Here is a 9,425-nt window from a genome sequence, read left to right on the forward strand (position 1 = left end):
GGATACTGGCAGGGCCTTTCTCTTCCTTGCTTTTTACCTATGGCATGTTGTAAGGTGTGTTGCCATTTCAGATGTGGTTCCTTGTAGTTGTGTAAGAGGCTCTGAAGTGATGATGTTGGAGTTTCCTTGGGATTACAGTGCCCTACAAATGCAATGGACTGTACTCAATGGCCCAGGAAGCCCCAGTCTTGTTTGTGTGTTCTCAACTGTGTATTCCCTATTTTTTTCAGCCTCTTTGGTATGTATGAATAACACAAACTACATCACCAGCATCAGAGTACTTCAAGTACTGAGTTTTCCAAGAATTTTACAAGCAAATCTGTTAATTAGTTTAAAATTTAAAATTAATGAAATGGCTCACTCCAGCAATGTATCATACCAACATGGGACCTCTTCTCTTCTCTCAGGGCCAGGACTTCATAATCTTGATATTTCCAATATAGAGTAATTCATGGTGACATGCCTTGTTTCAGGATGGCTACCAATCCTCCATTGTTTTCAACTGGACTTAAGCCACCCATACCCACCCACGGTTGGTGGTCAGTTTGAGAGGGGTACCTGCCTTCTCACTTTTCTCAGTGGAACTCAGTATTTTTACAGCCCCACAGGTTAAGGGGTTACCTTCTTCAGTGAGGGCATTATGTGGCTTTAGCAAGGAAAAGCAAAGACATGGTGGCCATTTTGGAAGGGAACAATTCTTCAAGGCAAACTTTCAGTAATGAAAAATAACAGCTTGCCATTGCATCTCATCTGCCCAGCAGGAAGCCCAGGAGAAGGTAAAAGCCATGGGGTGGGAGCAAAGGCATTCATTCTACCAATGGGGAGTGCAGTGTAGGTGCACAGCATTGGCCATGTGAGGGGCTCAAGGAATTTGGGGGCAAGGAGAAAGGAAAAATAGGGTGCATACTTCAGGCATTTAGTCTGCTCTGATTAAACAAACTGATCTTACAGCAGCTTTAATAGGCCTGTGAGCTCCAACTCCTTTGTGCTGCTCTGGAGCAGAGTAGAGCAGGTAGGGTGGTCTGAGTTTGGCAAAAGGAGAACATGTAAAAAAAATACGGAGACAGTCGAGACTGATACTTCATATCAGGGCTCTCCAACTTCTGAGTGGCCACGGACTCCCTGGGCCCTACAGGACACCCTGTTCTGTCCGCAATGGGAGGGGCCGGAGCAGGAAGATGAAGCAGGGGAGGGGGAGCCCCAGTGGTAGCAGCAGCCAGAGTGGTCTGAGGAATTTGTGCCTGGGCAGGAACCTGCAGACTGCAATTTAATCCCTTGTAGGCTGCATTTGGCCAGTAGGTCACAAGTTGGATAGCTCTGCTTCATATCATTAGAAATGTCACGTGGTCACCTCTCCTTTTTGGCCCATCCCATCCCACTCTTGCTGATCTCTGATCCCCCATATGTTTCACCCCTGAGCTCCTTCACAGCTAGCACCCCAGGCCACTGAAGGACTTACACTTGAGCTCAGGACACTTTTCCCCTCTGCATCTTATTCTGGAGCTCCAGAATGTTCTCCATGCTCCCAGGTTTGCTTTCCTGGGGCCCACCCCAGCTGGAACTCCCCCATCTCACTGAGTGGCTGCTCTTGGCTCTCAACAGCAAACAGAGCCTCCCCTCTCTGGGTAGAAATATACTTACCAGTTACAGTAAAGTCTTCAAGCAAAAGTGCCAGGCCTGGCACCAAATCCTGGGCTCTCCACTTCCTCTGGTGTAGGCCCTGTCTTCAGCACTGGCAAATACCATTTGTTCAGCATGCCACTCGAGATCTCTTTCAGGCATCAGAGAACTACTGCCTCCCATGCTGCCACTGCACATGTAAAGGCTGCACTGATCAGCCACAGACTGTGTCAACTCAGTGGCCAATGAATTGCCCATTGGTGCTAATATGGCAGTTTGGCCCTGGGGGTTTCAACAGCTCCCTCTGGATTCAGAAAGACTCTCTTCCTTCAGAACCCAAGCTTGGAGTCATCCCTGAGTCATCAGAGCTGTTTACGCTTTGTAGGAGAAACCAGAGAGTCAAAGGAACTCTTCTGTCCAGGCATGGCTTCCATTCACCTAACACCCAACTCTCATAGGACACTGGGGATTTCCAAGTGCCCTGAAAATTTCTACTGAGGAGCTGTCAGAGAGATTGCCCTTCCTGGGCAATCCCTGGGACTGGCTTTGCTCATCAATGAGCTGATCACAGACCCAGCTAAGATGATATATCAGACACAAGCATAAATCCTCACTGTCAGGAGGGCAGACAAAAAATACAGCATCACTTCCATGGGCACTGAGTACCTGTACACTCATCCCCATCCTTCCCCGGTGGTCACAGAATTGAGCAAGAATGTTGAGGACAAAGGAAATTGAAGATGGACCAATTTGAGGGGTCTTACTCTCCTAGGAGTCTCTGACTGAGGATTGCCAGCTACTAAGCTTCCCTGACCCCTCATGACTTCTGAATCTATGACATAACTGCAGACTGGCTCCTGACAAGGGACAGTTTGGTGTCATTAATCACTGAGGGGCAGCCAGTAGCCAAAACAGGCCTTCAGGGGGCCTTGGATGCAACTGTTACCAGTCATGTCCATTGTTTTCTGGTTGTAATGCCTAGCTTGGGAAATCAGACCCCTGTAGCCAGAACAAAGGAGGTTCCCAGCTACTGTGCAAGACCTGCCTTTCAAATTTCTGGAACTGTTTTCAGACAGGTGAGGGCCTGTACACCATTAGGGATTCAAGGTCCACTCTTTTCCACTTGGGGGTGTTGTAAGACACACCCAGAATGAAGTAGATTGTTGTCTACAGAAGCTCATGCCCCTCTGAATCAGTCTCTAAAGTGCCACCCTGCCTGTGTGTGTGTGTTTCTCTCTGCTTCTTGGCATCAGCACTACTAAAACAAAACTACTTACCAGTAACCGGAGTTCTTCAAGGTGTGTTGTCCGCATACACAAAGTGGAGGGTCCTTCCCTAAACACAACAAAGTGCTCTTTCAGCCCTCCTGGCCCTATTGACCTTTCTTTGCAGGTACCTGCAAAGGCTGCCTGCACTTTTCAGGTCTCTCCCCAGCTTCCCCTTATCTAGAGGGTCTCCTGTCCTGCCTGCTCTCCAAGCTACCACTGTATGACATTTGGGGCAATTAAATTGGGATTGTTCACATAGGAAAACTATTGCAAAATAAGCTATAGTGTCAATGTAGAGGACCAAAGCTATTTCAGAGAGGTTCCCTGTGAACATACCTGCTCTTCACTAATGGTGACTGTACAATTTAGCTTGTCCACTTCCAACCTGAACTAGGGCTATGGTGGAATACCTGCTGCAGCTATTTTCTGGAGCTTGACTGATCAGAAATAGTTCAGAACTTGGGGCCTTAGATCCTGACAGGCCCAGCACATCCCATGGCAGGGACCTTCCAGCAGTCAGAGATTATCAGAGGTTCCTGACTTTCGTGGTTCACCCAGCACATCCCAAGTGGTTGGAGTAGCAAAAAACCCCACCAAAAACTCTATTAAAAAAAATTAACTTTACAGATAAGGAATGCTTCTTTCAATAGTGCCTCTACATCTGACATAACCTTATCTTTATTTTGGGGAAAGAGTTTTGGGGAAAGAGAAGGTGCCAAGTAAGCATCCGCACAATATTCCCTGTGGTAAAAACAAGAATTATGCTATGCCCCCTTCCCCCCCTGCCCAAGCCCAAGTGGCACCAATAAATTCCTGCCCCTCAGCCTCAGTAAAAATGCCAATAACTGAAGACTGAAATCTTTTCACCATGGTAGTAGGGGGAATCTCTTGAAGGGAGGATAATGATGAAGTGAGGTGCTTGCCCTGCTACTGTGTGGTCTGGACACATCTCTTATGGTGGGGGGGAGGTCTCAGGGGCAGGGCAGCTGACCGGACAGTTTCCCCAATGCTATCTGTATTCAAGCTCAAAGTCACTGAATATATACAGGAGCTGTGTGTTTTGAGCCTTTGATCCCTTTGTGTCCAGGTAGGGCAGACAGATCTCAAACTGGTTGTGTTGGAAGATGGTTTGGGTCAGTGGATGGGCACTGTGGGACAGTGTTGTTTCTAGAGCTCATTGTTGAGGTAGGCAACCCTGACGGAGGGCCACAGGGAGGTGAAGCAGAGTAGGATAGGGCACTCTGGTTCTCAGTCTATCTCCTGCCTGTCTCCCTTTCTCAGAAACTGCTCTCTCAGCTGCTGCTGCAAGATCCCGAATCCATGCTGGGTGAAGACGATGTCAGGGAGGGGTCTAGTTTTGGACCTCAGTTGCTTCCCTCAGCTCCACCCTTTCTCTCATCTGGAGCAAACACTTTCTGGCTCTCCCTTTGGCGCCAGACACTGGCCAAACGCAAGTGGGCTTTGTCTGGTGAGCGAGTATGGAAGACGAATCCCAGGGGCTGTTTTGGACTAAAGCTGGACCGGATTGGAACCTTCAGTGGCCTGGGCTGCTAGCTCTGCAGGGCGCAGAGGTGAGGGGTCGGGGATCAGAGATCAGTGAGAGTGGGATGTGGTGGGCCAGGAAGGAGAGTAGGGGCTGAGGGAGGTAGAAGAATGGGACCAGGAGGTGAGACTGGCAGTGGGGGGGGGGATGAGGAAATTGGAGTGTTGGGAGGGCAAGAGGGTAAGGGGCTGTGGGGTTGCACTGCTCTCTGCATGATGTGTGAGAAGGCTGAGGCTTGTAGAAGTGGGTCAGGGACCTTGGCTTCATTCTCAGCTGAGAGGATGGGTGACACACGGAGGAGAGGTTGGCTCCAGATTAGTGTGTGACTGACATAGGTTGTGTGTTCCTAGGTACAGGAGTTTGAGGTCCTAAGAGCCTCTCATTTGGGACAAGACACAAAAACGGGCCTCACATCTCGGCAGTCAGCTGCTTGTGAAACCTCCCATTTTGGGCCGCCAATGAGTGGAGAACTGGAGCAGGGGGCCTGTAACTGGTATGAAGAGGACCAGGCACAAGAGCCCACCCAACTCTACAACTGCTTCTCAGTTCTGCCCCACATCTCCTACTGCTCCAGCCCCTCACCTCTCTTAACAACCTTAGTTTTCATCATCCAACCCCACAGAATAGCAGGTTTGCAAGAGCACAGGCCTCCTTGCTGTGTTTCTGTTTGGCATTATAAGTAATGTATGGGTTTCTATAAGACTTCTTGCATGTAAGGATAAACCTGTTAATTGAAAAAATGTATAGTGGCTTTGTTTTAAACAATTAAAATACAGTAGCTTCTATCACAGTAAAACCTTCTCTGTGAAAGATTTCCTTCAACTTGTGTCTTTTGTAACAAAGAGGTGTGCTGTGAAAGGAAGGGGTTGCAGCCAGAGAGGTGAACAAGGTCTGTGCCCTACCAAGCCCTGGAGTCCACCAGTCCTCCTGACCAGGAGACAGACTGATCCCCCCCCAACTTCTCAGTGTAACCCTTTTGCTGAGCATCTGTCAGCAGTAACAAAGGCTGGGTTTAATTTTGGGTTATTTCACCTCAACTCAAGCCCCCACTCAGACTATTTGGGAAACACTAAATGAATCACTAAGATGTTCAATAAAACCAACAACCCTTCCCTCGCAAGCAGTGTAAACACAAAACCCAAATTTATTACAAAGAATAAAGAAAAAAAACCCCACTGACTATAATTTTAAAGGTCTACAGGTGGCACCCTTTTGGTGAGCATACCCATACCCAGGCAGTCTGGGACTTGGGGCTCCCCAATGGGTAGTTCCAGGGGCCTGTTCCCCTATACCTGCCTTTCAGCAATGGGATGGAGAGAGAGTCCCACACCGGAGAGTCCTATGAGCTGCTTCAGGGGCCTGCACTGCAAGGGGTTGCTTGTTGCTCCCTGAGAAGCTGTAGTGTTGATCTCCACTTCCACGTGGTGGCTTTGCAGGGTTAATTGCAGCTTTTGTCAGCATATCACACCCCAAAGTTTCTAGTCCTAATCCTAGCTCTACTGGGACAGGAAACTGCAAGAGAACTCAAAGAAAAGCCAGCCAAACAGCAAATGAGCCTGAACTGCAACTAGCGCCAACCACGCTGCTTGGTCAGGACAAAGAGCTGCAAAAGCAACACCATGCCAGGCCCAAACATGCAGCAAACACACAGCAGGGCTCAGCGACATAGCTAGGCTGAGGCACAACAGCTGTAAAACAATAAAAGGGGGGACTCAGGCCTGTCCTGCACCTCCTGTCCTGAACATACAACAAAAGAGCACCAGGCCTATTTGGCTGCGGCCTGGACATTTAGTCTCGGCTACACTGCTATGCTGAGACCTAACAGCTATGAAACAACAAAAAGGGGCCAGGCCTACTTTGGAAAGGACCTGAACTACAACTAGTGCCCAACCATACTGCTTGGTTTGGGCATAAACTGCAAGAGGGACAAAAGGAGGCCCAGGCCTATTTCACTGGACCTGGACTGGGCAAAAAGCTGGCTAGGCCTATACCACACTAAAGCCTGGATAAACAACAAGAAGTGCCATGGTCACACCCTAGCCCAAATCTGCCAGCCAGTCATATGGCTGGGGGTCAGCCACCTCAACTGGGCTGAAATGCAATTGCTGTGGAACAGCAAAAAGGGCTCAGGCTTATAGCTGCAGCTTGGACATCCAGTCTACCATGCTGAGACACTACAATCCCCAACACAGGAGGTCAGTAACTGCCAAAACCCCATTCCTGGTCAGTCTGCTCTAGGGATTAATACACTAATGATGCCATCCCACTCAAGGCCCGTGTGGCCAAAACTGCCATCAAGACATGCAGCTGGGGGTTCAACCACACATCTAGGTTGAAACCAAAAGGAGTGTAACCACAACTTCTACATGTCAGGCTCTTAGGCCTGGCCAGGAGCTCATCAGCAAAACTGCCAGGCTCCAACTCTGGCTAGTCTGCTGCATGGAATTGATACCCCCACTCCCCCAATGGTATCATCTCACTGAAAACCCAGAAAACAAAAGGGGAAAGGAGAGGGAGAAAACAGGGGTCTCAAGCCCTGAGACAGACTTTCTCTTCCTGTACCTGAGGCTTCTCAGTCACACAGCTTTTACTTGCTTCTCCAGTGAAGAGGGGAGAGACATGACAGCCCCCCACCCCCCCAGGAGCAGGTTTTCTGACTCCCAATTCAACAGTACAGCTTTCAGCAACCCCAGGAGAAAAGAGCACCCAGCCTAGGTAGCCTGAACCTTAAATAACTTTTCTGACATCATTACAGGGTCCCAATCAAGAAACAGCATCATTTAAACACTGGTAATGCAGACCAATGTATTCAAAGGTGGTCAGTGCTCCTGGATGCGCTCACGAGTCACTGAACTGGTTTTACTAGTTCTTTTAAGGAATCTTAGGACAATGGTCAGGACACAATGACGGGGGAGGGAAGTGGGCCTCTTCCAGTCTCCAAAAAACACACACAACTACCAAAAGCACACTTTACCACACACAACCCCAAGTGTGTGTGGGTGTTACGTAAGTAACATTCCAGCAGCCCAGTGCCTGGCCCTCACGTAGCCTTTTACTACATCCATTTTGATACTCTTGCTCCATGAATCCTACAGAGGGGGAGGGTCAGCATTTCACAGCCAGCAGATGGCAGCAGCATCCCAGCTAGGCAGGCCTGCTGTTCTCTCTGCCCAGTTCACCTGTGGGGTCCGGTGGAGGGGCTTCTCTCTGTTTCTCACATATCAAGCACGACCTTTCCTCACTCCTGCACCAATGCCAGGAGAGCAGCTAAATCCAGATCTATTCTGTACTGGGGAAAGACTTCCCAGTTCTGTACCATTCAGTTTCTGTCACTCCCTGTCTCACTCTCTGCTTCCCACAGACACTACACCATTGTGCTCGGCCCAGTGGCTTTCCCTGGCCTGGTCTAACCCTTATGTAACAGCCACTCCAACGTCATTCCCTTGATTCACAGTTGCCAAATCCCACGGCTGACTCTGCCATCCTTCCTCCCCAAAGTTTCACAGTCACAGACGAGTGAAAGAGGTCTGTGGGGAGCTGGCTAACAGATCACTGACCTTATATGTGCTATTACGAGGTGCTGGGGAACACATCTTCTACTTCCCTGTGCTCCATGTTCAGCCCCTCACTCCCGCCACCCCAGAGGAAGCTGCTTTCATGTTGTCAAGGCATGAGACAAGGGAGTAGCATATCTCAACCTACATGTACTCCAAACCAGGCCTTTCACAAAGAAGCAGGCATGTTGACTGTGGAGTATGTCCCTGCGAGCTCATCTTGGCTTGCCCCAACTGGAGCTTTGGCTATGGAAAAGTGGTTGAAAGGTTGAGTGGGACAACACTAGGGCCAGAGGTTTGCAGTTGTCATGTTGGCTGTTCTCACCTGCCCTGTGCCCCCTGCACAGAGTCCTCAGCAGCATTCATGTTTGCTCAGTAAACAGTAAGCCTTGCAAATGTGCTAGTAGCCTGGAGCCATCTTTTGTCACTGTTCTGCTCCCCCTAGCAGGCTGGGCCTTGGGGCTGGCCCCTTTCCTGAGGGAGGCAGAGCTGCCAGGATTGTCACCCCCTCCCCACTGACCCCTCCACAGGGTTGCAGCATAAGCCATCCATCCCCATGGCCTTTAAGTAAAGGTCACAACCTCCATTGGAGCTAAACTTAGCTGTCTGCTTCTTTGGCAGCCCTGGGAATAGTAGCTTTGCAAGGGGAGTTGGGTTACGCCTGAGTGAGGTGACCTGTCTGCAGACCCCCTTGGTATCTACTCCCCATCCCCCCCACGCCACGCCTGCCCTGCTCTCTCTCATGCCTGCTGCCGGCCTGCTCCAGAGGTCCCTGATACAGGGCCAGGCAGGGGGTGGGGGGGTGGGGAGGAGCCTGCTGCCACTCACGACACCTCCTGAAAGATCGCTTCATCTAAGGCAGGTATGGCTATATAGGATAACTTGGCAACATTGCCAGGATCATATCACAAGAGTATTTAATAGTGTTAAGTATATCCCTTAGATGATACCTGCATGTCTTCAAGTCTTCTTTCACAAAACACAGGACACACTCGCTCCTTAGTGCCTCAGGGTTCACAGCAGTCTTATGCTGGGTTTAGCCCATGGATGGTTTGGATAGGGGTGACCCTGGCTCAGGCAGCGCTGGACTCCATGATCCCTGGAGGTCCCTTCCAGCCCCGCTTCTCTGACTCCATCCCTTCCCGGTGCCCTGGGCTCCAGGTGCCCTTCCTGCGCCAGCGCTGCCCCCCAGGGCCTGGGGAGCTGGAGCCCGCATTGCAGCGCCGGGGCTAAGCCAGGGGAAGGCCGAGCGGCGCGGGGCGCCCCGGCCAGGCCACTGGGCGCTATCGCGGCCCTGGGCCGGCGGGAGGATTTCCGCTGTCACGTCCCGCAGGGGGGCGCACGGGGCTCGAGGGGGCGCCGGGGCTGCGTCCCCCGCCCCCGGCACGGCCCTGCCCGAGGGCGCGTGGGGCAGGCACGCACCTGCCCGCCCAGGCGAAC

This window comes from Alligator sinensis, unplaced genomic scaffold (genome assembly GCF_000455745.1).
Source record: "Alligator sinensis unplaced genomic scaffold, ASM45574v1 scaffold1238_1, whole genome shotgun sequence".
In the NCBI taxonomy this organism is placed as follows: Eukaryota; Metazoa; Chordata; order Crocodylia; family Alligatoridae; genus Alligator; species Alligator sinensis.